The sequence below is a fragment of the Triturus cristatus genome, chromosome 5_1 (assembly GCF_964204655.1).
Source record: "Triturus cristatus chromosome 5_1, aTriCri1.1, whole genome shotgun sequence".
Lineage (NCBI taxonomy): Eukaryota > Metazoa > Chordata > Amphibia > Caudata > Salamandridae > Triturus > Triturus cristatus.
Genome location: NC_140587.1, coordinates 100,040,998 through 100,058,395, shown reverse-complemented (window position 1 = coordinate 100,058,395; position 17,398 = coordinate 100,040,998). Strand labels below are relative to the sequence as shown.

The following is a 17,398-nucleotide window of genomic DNA, read 5'->3' as shown; positions in this document are numbered from 1 at the left end:
TTTTGAGTTTTCTTGGCTAGACACCTCATCCACTTGTTCTGCTTTAGATGACCTCACTCATGTCAATCGATACCTCAGTCTTTTTACTTTATTTGGCCAAATGTCCTCCTTTGCTGGCCTTTTCAACTTACTTCCCTTTTCACTTCTTTCGGTTTTCCAAGCTCTCTTTCTCAGGACTTGTCCTTCTTGTACTTCTCCTTCACTGTCTTCGGATTCAGTCTCACCTTGACTTTTACCTTCTGTAGATTTTTCTTCCACAACTTTCTGTTCCCTATCTAATTTTGTCCCTCCTCGTGTTTCTTCCACGCAATCTTCCTGCTGACTAACTGTCCCTTCTTCTACCTGGATGTGTGGTTTCCCTACACCTCCTCGGGGGTCTTCCGCAACAATCTTACCCTCACTCTCTGTACCTACTTCCTGACCTTCTACTTCTATGACCTCCGGTGGAATTTCTCTTGTACTTGCATTTGGAGCTTCTTTCTCAAGAATTTCCTTAACAGTCTCTTCGATATTCTCCTTTACAATTTTCTGTATTTTCTCTTGTTCAGGATCTGACTCTGAGCTGGTGTCAGAAATCTCCAGTCGCCTTCTTAATGGCAAATTCTCTGGTTCTGTAACTTGACTTGGTTCCAACTCTTCCCTTTTCGGAGTTGGTCTTGCTCTGGTTTCTTCTGAGTCTGACTTGGAGCTGGTATCGGATTCTCCAAAATATTCTTCTTCAGGTTTTCTCACTGGACTAGGGATTCGCAGAGTATGACTCGCATGAATCCAATTCTTTACCTTGGCATATTTCACAGCCGTCGTCGTGGTCAAAATCACTTGACGCGGTTTTCCCCAATGTGGGACCAGACAATTTTTTCTTCTATGCACTTTGATCCTTACCCAGTCTCCTGGACTTAAATCATGAGCTGGCTTCTTTTCAAGGGTGGTGGCATCTGATCCAACCTGATGAAACATAGAATGAACGGAATCAGCCAACCCCTTGCAATAATCCAACACAAAGTCCTCAGTTATAGGCAGTAGTTTGTTGACGGGAATGAAAACGTCTCATCGCCCTACCCATAATAATCTCATGAGGACTCAGTCCAGTATTCCTATCAGTGATAGATCTAATAGTCATGAGCACTAGAGGCAAGACATCAGGCCATTTCAACCCTCTGGTCAAACACATTTTTCCCTATCTGTTTTTAATGATGCCATTCACTTGTTCCACCACTCCAGATGCCTCTGGACGGTAGGCACAATGCAGTTTCTGTTGTACATTCAATGCTTTACAAATAAATTTTATGATTTCATTCTTAAAATGCTTTCCTCTATCTGACTCGATCGTAACTGGGAAACCAAATCTAGGAATGAACTCTCTCAATAGGAGTTTGGCTACTGTAACCCCATCACTCCTTCTGGTTGGGTACGCCTCTACCCATCGTGAAAACAGACAAACCACCACTAAGACATATCTTAGCCTATTACATGGGGGCATTGAAATGAAATCAATCTGCATTCTGGTGAAAGGACCTCCTTCCCGTCCTATTGTTCCCAAACTCACCACTGTCTTTCTTCCTGGATTGTATTGCTGACATGTGAGACATCTTTGACAAAGGCTCTCCGCTACAAGCCGAAACTTGGCATTATACCATGTCTGTTTGAAAAGTCTGATCATAGCATCCCGTCCTACATGTGCTTGTCCATGGTACATCCGTGCCATGGTAGAGACCATGCTATCAGGCATGACTGGTCTTCCATCCCGATACACCCAAACTCTGTCCGACTCTCGGGTTGCGCATCCTGATTTTATCCACTGTTTCTTTTCCTCATCTCCTGCCTCTTCCTGCAACTGTCTCACTTCTTCCCAACATAGTTACGGTGTTAGTAAAAAGTAAGGGACATGAGTTCATTTCCTTTTCCCTGCTTCTGTTTACCGAATTCTGATTGCGCGCACAGTATTGCGCCATGTCGTTTGCGAACTCGTTTCCCGCCGACACATAGTCAGCAGTCTTCGAGTGGGCAGCACACTTTACCACTGCTAATTGCTAAGGCAGCTGTATCGCCTCAAGCAACTTCCCGACCACTTCAGCATTCCTTATAGGAGTCCCACTCGATGTCAAGAACCCCCTTTTGGACCATATTTGCCCAAAGTCATGTACCACTCCGAAGCCATACTGACTATCGGTAATCACAGTGACTCTCAGAATTATTCCCAATTTGCACGCTCTTGTTAACGCAAACAGTTCAGCAACTTGAGCTGATCTTACTCCTTTCAAGCAAGACGCTTCCAATACAGCTGCCACAGTACACACTGCATATGCTGCACTCAAAATCCCATCATCTGTTTGCAAACATGACCAATCCACAAACATCACATATTTACTTTCTTTCAGAGGCACATCTTTTATGTCCGGACACGGCTTGGTGCAATAGTCAAGCACCTCCAAACAATCATGATCCACATCATCTTTTACTTCCACATTTTCAGCATCGGGCAACAACGTTGAGGGGTTTACATTGAGACACCTCACAAGGCTCACATTCGTTGCTCCCAAAATGACTATCTCAAATTTAGTTAGACGACTATGCGTCATAAATTGGTTGCGGCTCCTGGTTAAAAGGATTGCCACGTCATGCGGTACAAACACTCTCACAGGATATCCCATCACAATTCCTTCACTCTGTTCCAAGCTCTTACAGGTAGCAGCCACTGCTTTCAAACAACCAGGCAATGCCAGAGCTACAGGATCTAATACAGCCGAAAAATAGGCAATTGGTCGTCTCAATTTCCCATGTTTCTGTACTAACACAGAAAATGCACATACATCTCTCTCACTGCAATAGAGCTCAAACTCCTTCTCATAGTCAGGCATTCCAAGAGCTGGGGTTTCACACAACCTGTCTCTTAATTGTTTAAAAGCCTTCAACTCTTCTTTGTTCAATTCAAGGGGGTCTTTCACATCGCTCTTCGTCAAACGCACCAAAGGTTTTGCAATCAGCGAAAAGTTGCTGATCCACTGATGGCAATATCTAACCATTCCAAGAAACATTCTCACTTCTCTTTGAGTCATTGGTGCTCTCATTCCTATTATTATTCTGATCCTGTCTGTAGTCACTTTCCTCAAACCTTTCTCAATTTTATGGCCTAAATATTGTACTTCCTTCTTGCAAAACTGTAATTTCGATGGGGATACTTTAAGTCCTCCATCTGCCAAATGATTTAACAATGCAACTGTATCTACTACACAGGCTTCTCGGGTTCTCGATGCCACCAGTAGGTCATCAATGTATTGCACTAGTACTGAAATTTCGGGCATTTTTAAATCTTCCAGGGATTTCTTTAGGATCTGATTAAATGTCGATGGACTTTCTGTATACCCCTGTGGAATTCGGCACCATGCCAAGGTACATTCACCGAACCGGAATGCAAAAATCTGTTGGCTGTCCGGGTGCAATAGAATGGAAAAGAAAGCATGACACAGGTCGATGACCGTGTACCATTCTGCATCATGAGTAATCTGGTATGGGATCACTGAAGGATTTGGTACTATGGGACAACATGGTACAACAATTGTATTCACTCTTCACAAGTCTTGCACTATTCTGAAGGTTTCTTCAGACCCATAATTGGTGAATTACATGGACTGCTCATTATTTCTCTCAAAATACCCTGTTCAATCATTTTGTCTATTATAGGAGTGACTCCAGCAATTATTTCGTGTGTCAATTTATACTGAGGAATATTTGGGTAACTTATTCCTTCCTTTACAGTAATCTTTACAGGGTCTACATTTCTCATTAATCCCATATCTTCTCCTGTGAAATCCCATACCTCGGGTTTCACTGTTTTCTTCAATTCCTGAGGCAATTCTTCTGGGTCGAATTCAGCAAAGGCCTCAGTAACCTCGGGTTCCAGATTGGCCATGGTCATTTTGTACAGTACATCCTCATCAGGAGTTTCAAAAGCTATGCTATTAGGTGTACAGAAAATCGTGCAATTCATTTTACACAACAAATCTCTCCCTAACAAATTTACAGGGCTGGTATCACACACAACAAAGCGGTGCATGTCTGAAAATTTCCCTATTTTAACTTTAACTGGTTCAGTAAGATATGATTTTATCTGTCTGTTTGAGACTCCGACTACTTGGATTGTGTTATCCGAGAGAGGAAGATTTTTAACATGAGCTGATCTAACAGTTGAACGAGTAGCACCAGTATCTACTAGGAAAGTAATATTTTCATCATTTATCTTTCCGTCTACAAAAGGGCCTGTCTGGTCTACTTCTAGAGTTGCACCAAGTACGCACTCTTCTTCCTCTTCTCGGCACCGTCAATAACTCTCTTCTGACTCACTCTCATCGCGTTGCAGCCAATACTGCGAAACAGCACTAGCGCGCGGTAGCTTTGTTACCTGTTCCTCGGTGTAGAATCCTGTCTCATTACTGTATCTCTGAGGGTTTACGCTTTGTGGAAAAGGTGGCTTTGGCACCTGACACTGTTGGGCAACAACCTGCTGTTGTCGCTGTGGTTGACAACTCACCTCATTCTGCACCTGTGGATTCACTGATGCATTATCGCCATTAGCACTTGGGGGCAATTTACATTTGGATTTCCAATGCCCTACCTTTCCGCAATTATGACACGGCCACTTCTTTTTGGCTTCTTCTAAACTAATCTGTCCCTTTCCTTTTCTAATATTAGGCTTTAGTTTTACATGGCCCATGCCAGTTGCTTGTTCAATCAGTTGGGCTTCCTGTCTTTACGCTACTTTAACCTGAGCCCACATGGCCTTCTCTTTTAACTTGCGTCGCTTGGCTTCAATTTTGTCACTAAAATATTTTGCATATCTCAGTACTTCATCTATCTTTTTATTTTGCCAATCTACTGTATGTTGTTTAATGATTTCGCTTACATCGGGTCTTAACCCATATACAAAATGACTTAAATCCTTCTAACTCAGTTTTTCATCACCACTGTATTGCTTAAATGCCAATAGTAATCTCTCATAATAGGCATGTACAGATTACTTCCTTGTGAGTTCTATCAATCTTTACCCAATCCGTTTCTCCTGGCGGCACTTTATTCTTCAAAAAAGTGATTACCTGCTCATACTTTCTCATTACCTCTGGATCAGGGGCACCTGTTTTAGGATCCCTAGGTTACTCTTGAGTGGGCCAACCAATTGTAATTTTACATTCCGCCCATAGGTCTGCCGGCACAATTATATCAAACAGACCGTTTAAGTCTATCCACAGTACCTTTGATAATTTAACAAATCTTTGTGCTTGCCGGTACCATTCCACCGGCTTTTCCCTTAGTCGGGGAAAATCATTTGTAAATGACAAAATGTCCTGTCTAGTCCAAGGAACATGCACATACCCCCCTCCTGGGATCTCCCTCATGGGACATTCGGTTACTACTGTCTCCTTTTCTCTTACCGGGAATTCTGAAAAGGTCTTATCTGTTGTCTCGTCTCGTCTCTTTTCCAAAACCACCTACTTTTCCACCTATCCACATCACCCCATTTCCTTAGTAAGGCAATCAGTTCTTTGATTTGAGTTAATCTTCCTGCAGTATTTACATTTTCGATGTCTTTTTCAGAGAAATCTACTCTATATGGTTTCTGTAATGTTCTTATTTTTTCAAAAATCAATACCCATTTCGCTTGCTGTCTCTTCTAGTTTCTCATGCAAACTTCTTGCTCTCCAAGTTATACTCTTACATAGAAACATTAACTCTTCGTCCTGATCTGCTTTTAATTTTTCAGTTGGAATTGTCCCGACTATTAATTCTTCCAGTGTTATTTTTAATTTTGCCAACTCTAAAGGTTGAGGTTCCGTATCTTTTCGCTGTAAACTCCTTAACCAGTCACTCAATTCATCAGAAGTGGGACCTACAGGAATTGTTTCATTTCTTATTCGCTCTACGCTTCTCACTGGGTCTCTGGTGCTGATTCTGTAGTCCTTAGCGTTTTACTTGCTGGGCTTTGATCCGGTGACAGATTTTTAGGAGTACTTAATCCTGAGGTTTCTACTAATTTTCCCCGTGGATTTTCTCCCGAACTTCTTGCTTCTGTCTCAATTGGTTTATTACTATGGAATGGAACAGTCAAACAATGCTCGCATTTATCAAAGACAGGCATCACTGGTCCTATAGTTACAGGCACAGTTACAGCTTCCATATTTTTAGTCAATTCCCAAATGTTCTCAGTTAGTTCCAAAGTAGTCCTAGCCAACTCTGCTGAAATTTAATTTACCATACTAACGGGTTGTGATATTTCAGACTCTCTAAAGGGATTATTTTTCCCTAAATCAGGGGGTGTTTGTTCAAAGGTTTTACTTCGTGGAACTTCTTTTACTGGCGCACTCGCCGTCAGCAACGTTGAATTTGGTTGGTACGGGGGAGGATTTTTATAAAACATGTCTTCAAGCACATCATCCTCCAACTCATTTACACCATACTTGTAGCCTTCTGACCCTGTATTGTTTCTCTTCTCTGTACATTTTCTACCACTGGTCTCTTTTGCATTTCTCAACGGAAACATTCCATCAGCCATGTTCGCACTCCGCCATCTCCTCATCCGGTCATCATGACTTTCCTGTCCACACGGTCTACCAAACATGTAACTAAACCTTCCGCCACTCCGCTGTCGTTCTCTTTCGTACATCTCATCTTCCCATTCCGTTAAAGCTTCAAACTGAGTAGGTCTAGGTCTGGGTTCTAATCTCATCATCTTTTCTCTTAAGTTCCTTAATACAGCTAAATTAAATGAACCATTTTCTGGAAAGGCTAAAACGCCATCATCTTTTGTATTCTTTGTCCAATTATCTAGCCAGATACATGTATGGTACCCATATTTCGCGACCATGAAGGATGCGGGTGATTTCGGTGGAGGAAGCAACTGTCCCTCTCTAGTGACAATTGGCTTATCCTTTTTAAATACATTCTTGATCTTCCCAAACCATGACTTTTTCTCTCTCTAACGGGTGGATCATAATACATAATTTTCTTAATCTATAGTTTCAACTTGCTAGACACCTTGAATCGCTCTTCTAAAACTATTCTGGTTTGCTGTCCAATCGCAGCGCGACTCACGCTAATGCACAATCAGGAGCATCCACTTTGCCCTGCAATTCTCCAATTGCAGCGCGACTTACACAAACGCACCAATCAGGAGCGTTTACGTCACACTGGCAATCCTCCACTCCTAGCGTGGCACACACCAGCGCACCAATCCTGTGCGTCTACGTCACTCCACAGCTGGCCAATCTCAGCGCGGGCTTACCGACGTCAGCGTTTCTCGCTACTGCGGTTTCTGTTGACCCCTCCTTTACAATTTTTTTTCAACAATCTTTCTCTTCCATTCCTCTTAATCAAACATCTGTTAGTAACGACATAAAAACACCACCATTGCCTGTTCCGCTAAACCAAAGAGATAGTTCTGTCCAATTACACAAGAATTCCGTATTTCTCGAAGCAGCGCTTACCTCTGCACTTCCACGGAATTATTCTGTTTCGCCGATAAAGTAGCACTTCCCTCTAACTTAACCTTCTAACAAGCAAAAAGGGTAACCGTTTCTCTGGGGATAAAACACATGTGGAGACTACACTGCTCCTGAGAATTAAGGCCAGAGTTTCACGAGAGAACCTGTTGCTATTGCACTCACGCACATTCACACAGAAATGTCCCTAACGGCAACACACGACAATGTTACCAATTCAAACCCAGACAATGCGTCGTGCGACTTCAATCGCCACATGTTTTCCCCGTGTACCTACAGGGCAACCAGACAATACACCGTGCGACTTCAATGCCACACGTTTTCCCCATGTACCTACAGGGCATCCAACTTCCTACATCCCAGAAGTCTTCAAAAACAACATAAAACGCAACACGACTCAACATAGAGTGTTAGAACATGAATCAATAATCAATCATCAATAATCAATAATCACCAAACCAATGTAATAAAACCATAACTCTGCTACCAGAAAAACTGCTCCAGCGGGAAAGTGCAAATTTACATACCCTCCCTGCGTCACAGACCCGTCATCACACTAACTCATTCATGCATGCATCCATTGATGGGGCCCATAACACCAACACTCATACATCTCACTTGAATCTGGACACAGGAGGAAGAGAAGCACTGGACATGTGGGGGGGTACCTTATTACCTATAGAAAGAAATATTTACAGTATTTACATATTATACATCTGCACTTATAGAATCCTAACTTTAACATCAAGGCACTCCACCAGTTGGTCGATGGACCAATTAGTTGGACTGGTTGATGGTGATTTAGAACCAGCTAAAACACATTTAAAGTCTCAGAATCTTTAATTAATACCCTTTAAAGAATCACAAACTCGTTCTCTATTAGTAAATGTTTAGTTTATCTAATCAATTCACCTTCATTGGCATGATCGTCATTATAATCAATAACATTGGCATAAATCAGTATGACAATCATATTTACTTAATCTCTGATTTTGGCGACCATTCTCCCGCAACCTATTAGCCCTGGATAAATCAAATCTCTTCCGATGTAACCCTCCAATCAAATGCAGGCTACAACCCCAATCAGTCCGGAAAAAAGTTATTTTCGCTCAGCACGACACAATCCCAAAGATCTCCGGGGACCCAACACTCGTGCAAGCAAATCGGTCAACGGGATTTGGATCACACTCCTGGAACGCAACAACCCAACCCTTCTACTAACCCCCTTTTATAATGAATTTTGGGTAACATGCTACATTTGCTACATTGGAAATGGCTCTGATTGGCCAAGCCATCAAAATTTGCAATTTCAGACCGTATTCACAAAGTTCCTTGTTTCTCATGCTCTACTGAAGATGTCATCCCATGGTTTGGACAGTTCTCATGCGAAAGGATCCGAAGTATCAATATTTCGGCTGCTAGGGACAGGTGTCCTTTGTCTTCTCTGTCAGTCACACCAGTTGGGCTTTGGCAGTCCTCCACGTTCCTATCCTTGACAAGGAACACTGTGACTCGGTCAAAGGACGCCTGGAGATCTTCCGTGCCATCCGAGTCTGTGCAGTAGACATCGCGCTCACACGACGGTGGCCACTTCCGAACTCTATTTTGGATATTGCGGCCTAGTTGGCCCGAATACCAACTTAAGCGAAACAAACATAAAGAATAATTAATATACGGAAATGAAGATTCTAATGTTTAAACCCACACTAATCCCTTTATATATTAGTATTTTCCTAGCTTATAGCAATATTTAAAGCAATAATACTGACCATTTCATCCCAGCAGGAACGCATAACATCACAAAAGCAATATAAACCATGCAATTTTCTATATCAACACAATCTACCGTTAACATGCATACCACTATTATTCATTCTGGTTATTTGCCATGCAATTTGCATTTAGTCCCGCGTGAAATTCGTGTTTATTAAGGTGTGAGGTTGATTAATTAGACCACGGCAAACAATTAATACATGTTAATAGTTAGAAAGTTACGTAATTAGTACTTTATCATGCAATATAGAGAAGGTATACAAAATGTTGTTTTATCTGCTCCACCATGAGTTATAATCTTAAACGAACCCTGGTAGATGGGGTGCTAACCCGTGACCCCTTTGCTGTGACAGGAGCCTGGAAGTGCTCTCACTCCATCCCTGGCACGTTGGTATGCCCTGCAACAGGACCGTATGCCATTACAGGCTGGGACTGGGCACAAAATAGGCCCGGGCACCGAAATAAAAGTGCCACATTTGTAAATCGGCCAGTTTGGACCTGTAAAGATGCGCTGAATAAGCTGCGGAAGACGGCATGCATTGTGCTGTTGCAGGCAATATTTGGAGTAACAACAGTGCAAGCCGCCCCACCTGACCCTTAAACAAGCCCACAAACTGCCACACACCTGTCGGACCAGCCTATCGGGCAATGCTTGATTGCCATGTGGGCCAGTCCGACCCTGTGCCATCGGCGTCCACAGGGAGGGGCAAGGAGGGGCGCTTGCCCCCTCCCCCCCCCTGGAGCGTACCTCCTTGCCCCCCATGCTTTTACGGACGCCTTTTGTCCGTAATTATGGGCCCTGCAGGGAGCAGAGGTGATCCCTGACAGAGGCCTCAACTCCCTGATGGGGCGCCTAGCACTCCTCCTCGCAGCCCCTCCCGCCCATTGTCATTTTGTCTGTGGCTGATTATCACAAACAGAATGACAATGGCCTGTTTGAGCTGTGCGCCACAAGCACGAGTGGTTAGGTCTGGACACCAAGACCTCCTTTTAACAGTGTGTAGCCTGCGAGCAAGGGGTCTTCTGAATGAAGTTGTGGGGGGGGGGGGGGTCGATGTATTATCCTCGCAAGTCAAAAATTAAGGTTGCAGCATAGCCCGGATTTCAGTTACCACTAAAACGTACACAGGCTCGTGTCAATAACATATCTATCTGCCAGTCGCACCCTATCATGTCTGGTAGGACGTCCCGACCCTGTGTTTCACTACCTCATATCCCCCTGTACCCCACTCCCCGCGCTCACTGCTTTATATCCCTCTGTACCCCACACCTCGTGCTCACTGCCACAACATATCCCTCTGTACCCCGCACCTTGCGCTCACTGCCACATATGCCTCTGTATCCCACTCCTCACACTCACTGCCTGATCGCTCATTTTACCCTGCCATTCATCTTCTACGTGTTCTCTCTCCTTCCACTCGTTCTACCTCTGTTCACGCCCTTACTTCTTTTAGTACCTTACTCCTTTCTCAATACCTCTACTTCTTTTCCTCTTCAGTAACATCTCTCTGACACATCTCTGCACTTCCTTTATATCAACGCACCCCCTCTACCTCACCTATCTACCTCAGTCTTTATTATTCCCTCTTCCTCAGCTGTCTCTACCTGTCTCTGACATACCTCTCTCTCTCTCTACCTGGCCCTCTCACGTTCTACGACTGTGTTATTCTCCCCTCTCCAGCTTTGATTTACCTGTCTCTGTTCCTGAATCTTTTTCTTCTACACCTCACTTCTTTGTCTACCCTTCACCCCTCGCTACCCTTCTGTTTGCCTCACTACGGTCTTTACCCGACCCACCTTTCAGTGCCTCCTCCCATTTCGCCTCCCTCCCTCACAGCGCTCTCCTAGCATGCATCTGTTTCTCCCCTCACCACCATGCCTGCCTCTACCCCTCCTTATCTTTCTAACCAGCCTAACTTTCTACCTTCCTGTTATTTCTGGTAGTGAACCTTTCATTTCACCTCTCCGGTTGTATTACCTACGCATTCAAATTGAGTAGGTCATTGCTGTGCTCCCAACCCGACATCGAGACCCATTCCCCTAGCCTCTCAACATGCCCAGATATAACAACAAGCATTGGCATAGCCAATAGGTCTCGGCTTTGGGACCTGCTGCAGAACTAAATACTTACAAGGTCTCAGAGGCGAGACCTATTGGCTATGCCAATTCTTGTTTTTCTCAGCTTGGCCTGAGCATTACCTGATCCTGATTGTCTGCCATTTTAGCCCCGCCCCTATTGATTAACATTAGCTACGCCCCTTCATTTGCCAGGTTAGCCCCCCAGGAAAAATTTCTGCGGACGCCCATGCCCTGTGCCACAATGCTTCTTATGCATGGACGTGCAGGGTACGGGTCTTGGTCGGTTCCAAAGGCCCCACTGACATGCAGTGGGCTGGGCTGACATAAATACACGTAAGATTTGTCATGTTGTGTCCAGGTGATACGCAGTGGGCTGGCCGTGGTGCCCTTACTTGCTACGGTTATTTTAATTATGTATTTTAGTCTATTTGGTGTACTTGAAATGGCCCAGGAAAGACTATAATTCCCAGAATGCAATGGATTCTTAAATGAAAGCCTGTAGCCAAGGGAAGGGGGTGCTTTAGAGTTTCTGCTATCAAATTCTGTTTTGATGATGCCCGTCAGAAATGCAAGACAGCAAATAACGACTGTTTTTAAAGCTATATTCTTTACAACACAGCCAACGATACGGATGAATTGGTCTCAGGCAAGAGACTAGAGGGCATATTAACAAGGCGGCGATATGAAATTATCACCGCTTTTGCGTCCGTTTTCGGGCGAAAAGCAGCGATAATTTCATCGCCTTATCAGCAAAGACACGCTATCGCGTGTCTTGCTGACTTAGCGCCCGTTTGCAGCACGCCTCCGATCGCATCGCTAATGAGATGCAAAGGAGGCGTGCCTGACAAGACTCCCTTGGGAAAATATCGCGAAGCTGCCTTCGCGATATTTTCCCAAGGGAGTCTTGTTAACAAGAGAGGGTAGCGATTTTTAAAATCGCGTTAAGTATGCCTTAACGCAGGAATTTAACGTCTGTTAAATTCCTGACTAAGGCATACTTAACATGGGGGGTGGATTTTGTGGCTAAGACCACAGGCCCTATCATTTAGGATATCGCCGTTTTCCACCATGGAAAACAGCGATATCCCAACTATCTCTGGAATTTTTATCGCCTCGGCGATGCGCGTTGTTAATAACGCGCAAACCGTGCGATAAATTCCAGAGATAGCCTGCGATAAATATGCAAGCGCTAAGCGCGCTTTGCGATATTTATCGCCGGCCCTTGTTAATATGCCCCTAAAATTGTAATGAAAATTAACGGACATTTATCCCTGTGCCGTCGATACTATGATTTAAGTTTCCATTTGAGGTGCACGGCCTTTATCATTCTGAAACCCAGCTCTGAAGTTTCCTATTATCAGCCCCATTAACACCAGTTTGAGAGCACAAACATTCCATTAAAAGAGAGGGGGCGGGGTCCCTCCCCGAAAGCTGGGGGGCTTCATTAGTTTTTGCAATTAAGGCGTAATCTGGCGGAATTTTGCATAATTGCCGCGGTACTTACCACCGGTGGGTAGGCTGCCCCGACCCTGGGGCCCTTGAGGTGTGGGAGCCCAGGCTCCCTTTGTTATTGATAATGTTCGGCACAGCAGGTGACTGGCCAATTAATAACAATGGCACTCGTTAGCAAGTCAATCGCTGCTGGCCCTGGTCACCCCACAGAGTGTCTGGAAGTGAAGGGCTCCCAGGCCGGATGTGTATTGGCTGTCTGGGTCGGATACACAGGCATGCTGGAGGAGTTGGGGTGGGTGGACACCCCTATTCTGAAAGTGAGGCGATCCCAAGACATGGCTTTCTTAAGGCATTGGTCTTGCAAGAACGGGAGACGGCGGGGTGCACCCCGAAATTTGAACATGTAAAACAAAACAGTGAAGTGCACAGAACCTTATATCTGGTTTCCTCGAGGTGTGCCTCGTCACCATAACACACGTGTTCTGAACCTGTTCTTACATTATACAAATCATTGTTTTCGGGTGTGCTTCCTCAACCAATGAGGTGCACCTATATTACAGTGCCCACAATGCATTCATTTATTCAATTCAAGCTCGGAGTAGGGACAGGAATCAAAACACCCCAGGGGATGGAATTATCTGGTAACTTGAGGTGTGCAACTTGGCGGCTTAAAACCAGAACCCCCTCCCAAGGCTGTCGCGAAAGTCCTCGAATGCAATGCATCCCGGAGCTGAGGTCAGACGTAAGTGAGAAGAAGCACCTATTGGAGCAAGATGACAACTGCTGGGGGTCTCTCCTGGACGCTGCGTCTCCAACTGGGCAAACAAGCTGAGGCGAGGAAATGATGGGATCTGGTGTGGGGTATGCCACGTACATTTGTGTATTCTAGTAGAAGACAGTCCTGCTCCCAAGCTTCCCTGCTCATCATCCAGTCCTGACTTTGTTCTCCGAGGGGCATATAATCAGGTACGGCGTTAAAATTATTGCCGGTTTAGCGGCAGAAAACTGCCGCTAAAGCGGCGATAATGGGCTTGATAAAATGCCCTTGAGAATTCCAATACAAGACAGGTGATAAAATTATCGCTGCTTTAGCGGCAGAAAACTGCTGCTAAAACGGCGATAATGGGCTTGATAATAAGCTCTATGGAATTCCAATTGAAGCTCAGGTTAGATGTCCTTCACATCTAACATGGGCTTCAAGCGGAATTCCATAGAGCATATTATCAAGCCCATTATCGCCACTTTAGCAGCAGTTTTCTGCTGCTAAACCAGTGATAATTTTTAACGCCGTCCTTGATAATATGCCCCTGTGTTCTTGAACTTTTAGCTCTGAGTATAGAATTGGATAAACAGTAGTACATGTACCAGGGCTTTAAGTGAGATTAAAAAACTGGGGGGTCTCTCAGAGGGCGTGGCTTAAAACACGTAAACTTAAAATCTGTGCTTAGCATAGTGTGCCGCCCGACTTGTATTTTACTGTTTGTCTTTGCAGCTCACCTTTACTAAGCGCCGTGATCTGTCTTAAACCATGCTTTACAGCTCACCTTTACTAAGTGTCATCATTCTGTCTTAAACCATGCTTTACAGCTCACCCTTACTAAGCGCCATCATTTGTCTGTGTGCTCTTGTACAATTAGGCATCTTAAAGTTAAATAAACATTGGCATAGCCAATAGGTCTCGCCTTTGGGACCTTATAAGTATTTATCCCCTTCAATGCGTGTGACGGAGCGGTTCCGTCATGCGCGTCGATCGCGCTGTGCGCATGACGGAACCGCTCCGTCACGGCCCCGCCCGCTCACGAAACCTTCAGCACGGCGCGGTAATCCGCGCTGATGGGTTAATTATGCAGCACAATATCACTGGTGCAACATCAACTATTGCATGGCTAAACACTTATAAAGTCCCAAAGGCGAGACATATTGGCTATGCCAATGCTTGTTTTATTAGTGCGACTGGACCGGGCCAGTTAATCTCTTCCTCAGTCAAGGCTCCCTCCCTGTTGCCCTTAAATCAGGACAGGTTACCCCTCTTCTAAAAAAAACCTCCGCTGATGCAACCGACCTCAACAACTTCCGCCCTATCACCAACCTCCCTTTTCTTTCGAAAATCACTGAAAAATGTGTTGCGAAACAACTTTCCCTACATATTATGGACAATAATCTCCTCAATGTTTTCCAATCTGGCTTCATCCAAAATTGCAGCACTGAAACAGCCCTGCTGCAAGTGATTGATGATGCGTTGCATATACTCGACTCCGGGGAATCCTGTCTTCTGATTCTTCTTGACCTCTCTGCAGCCTTTGACACTGTTAATCACAGCACCCTCAACACTCTTCAACAGAGAATGGGATTGGATGGCGCAGTGCTTAAATGGTTTGCCTTTCCTCTCAGACAGATCCCAAATGATTAAGATAGCAAACAGTCTTTTATCTCCATTGGCTGTAGGTCAAGGTGTCCCTCAAGGCTCTATCCTGGCACCCACTCTGTTTAATCTCTACCTGGAACCATTAGGGAACCTCCTAAGCAAATCTGGGATCCATTACCATCTTTATGCGGATGACACTCAAATCTACCTCAAGGTGTCTTCCGCACACGATCTCTCTTTACTCGACTCTACTCTCAACTCCATCCACAACTGGATGTTAGCTCACCAACTCATTCTAAATCCCGCCAAAACTGAATTCCTCCTCCTTTCGACCTCTCTCTCACCTCCTCCTGTTCAATCGTGGATGGATCAGCTGAACCTGCTCAAAAACAAACCCATCATTGTCGACAGCGCTAAATCTCTAGGTGTCATTCTTGACAAAAGACTCAACTTAATCTCCCACATCAACTCTATTGCCAAGAACGCACGGTACCAGTTGCGCCTTCTATGGGGAATCCGTCGGTTCTTCCTGGAGACTGGATTATTGGAATTCTCTTCTGACGGGCCTACCCAAATCCCACCTCTCCCCTCTCAAATCCATCCTCCATTCAACAGCTCGCTTCATTTCAGGGTCTAAACGAAGCGACCACATCACTCCTATCCTGTCCTCTCTTCGATGGCTTCCGATTGAGGCAAGATCTATTTACAAAACTGCCTGCATCACACACAAAGCCTTGCACACGTCCTCCCCTCGTTACCTGGCAAATAAATTGAATTTGTCCGGAGGCTCTCGACCCTCTCGTAATGCGGAAAAGCTTCTGCTTGAGCCCCCCGTCTTCAAAAGGGAAAGATTGATGGCGCATTCCTTCTCAGGCAATGCGGTGAGAATATGGAACTCACTTCCCCCATTGATCCGTGCCACCTCCTCTACCCGGATCTTCAAAGCTGAACTCCAAACTCTTCTCTTCCAAAGACACTTTCAGAACTAATACTTTCATACTCCGGCCCCTCTTGGAAGTTCGCTCTTCATTGTAAATTTGTATTTTTTCCTGTGCATCCCTCACCCCTGCGTGCTGTGTTGGATTTTGTGTTTGTGTACCCTTTATTCTCAGGTCCCTCTTGGAAGTTCGCTCTTCGTTGGAAATTTGTATTTTTTCCTGTACATTCCTCACCCCTGTGTGCTGTGTTGGATTTTGTGTTTGTGTACCCTTCATTTTTAGTCTGTGTAATGTTATATTCTGTACCACTTTTCTCTTGTAATGTAACTAGCTCTATTGTACAGCGCTCTGACACCTTTGGATAATGTCCGCGCTTTATAAAAATGCACTAAATAAAATAAAATAAATAAAAAAGTAACCCATTCGGCAAGCATGAAGTTCGAGTGGTGTCAGGTGCATGCGTGACTTCATCTGACAGCATCAAGTGAGTCCCGCCTTCTGGAGCTTCCTACTATCCAGGAAACATCTGGGACACATTCCTTCCGGCAAGAAACAGTCAGCTCTGAGAGAACTAAAGCATTTAGTTATTTACATTTAACTTTCAAAAGAACAAAAACGAAATTTAGCTTGGAATGTAGTTTAGGCTAATTATATTAAGCGTAGATGTATATAGTATATTATTCCCAAATATTTTAGAATGAAATACACCCTCAAAGTTCGTTTATCTTTCATAAATAAAAAGCTTTTAGAAACGTCCTTTTAGTAAAAAATCGATTTTACGTTTGTCTGCATACAGAAAAAACTGCAATGTATACATGGCCGACTATCGGTACAGTCGCGCTCAGACTGATTCTGACATTCTCCGGTGCAGCTCCGTCCGTCCTTTCTCTGTTTCCATTGCTGTCACTCGGCGCTCGCCACGTGACCCGGAGGTGTTCCCGGCTCTGAACTAGTGTTGTCGCTGTTTGAAGGGTGGCGGCAGCAGTTGGAGGAGCGCGTGATCAGCGGAGAGGTGAGCAGTCTGCGGGCGGCAGGTCAGGCGCTTTGAGTGCTGGTAGCTAGAAGGGTGGATGGGACCATGTAATGTTAGGGGCTATTTGTTTGAAAGTAAAGAGAGGGGATACTAAACATAGGAGGGACTGCCAGAACGGAGTAGGGCGGAAAGGTAAACAGGGAGGTACTGGGAGTGCTGGAAGGGGAGAGATTTTTTAAAGAGCAGAGGGAGGGTCCGGGTTACATAAAGTTAAGATAGGGCTGGTGTTGTTAATGAAAGAAATCGTAGGTAAACCGAGGAGACATTA

The 17,398-nt window shown here is 44.6% G+C and overlaps 1 protein-coding gene across 2 annotated transcripts in view; it reads left to right on the top strand.

The window, feature by feature from the left end:
* Positions 1-17,003: 17,003 nt before the first annotated feature.
* MROH1 (maestro heat like repeat family member 1) overlaps positions 17,004-17,398 on the top strand; it is a 2,508,022-nt gene continuing 2,507,627 nt past the window's right edge. For both annotated transcript variants that reach the window (XM_085604508.1, XM_085604507.1), the window contains exon 1: positions 17,004-17,109. The gene's annotated coding sequence lies outside the window, so the exon portion shown is untranslated. The remainder of the gene's footprint in view (positions 17,110-17,398) is intronic.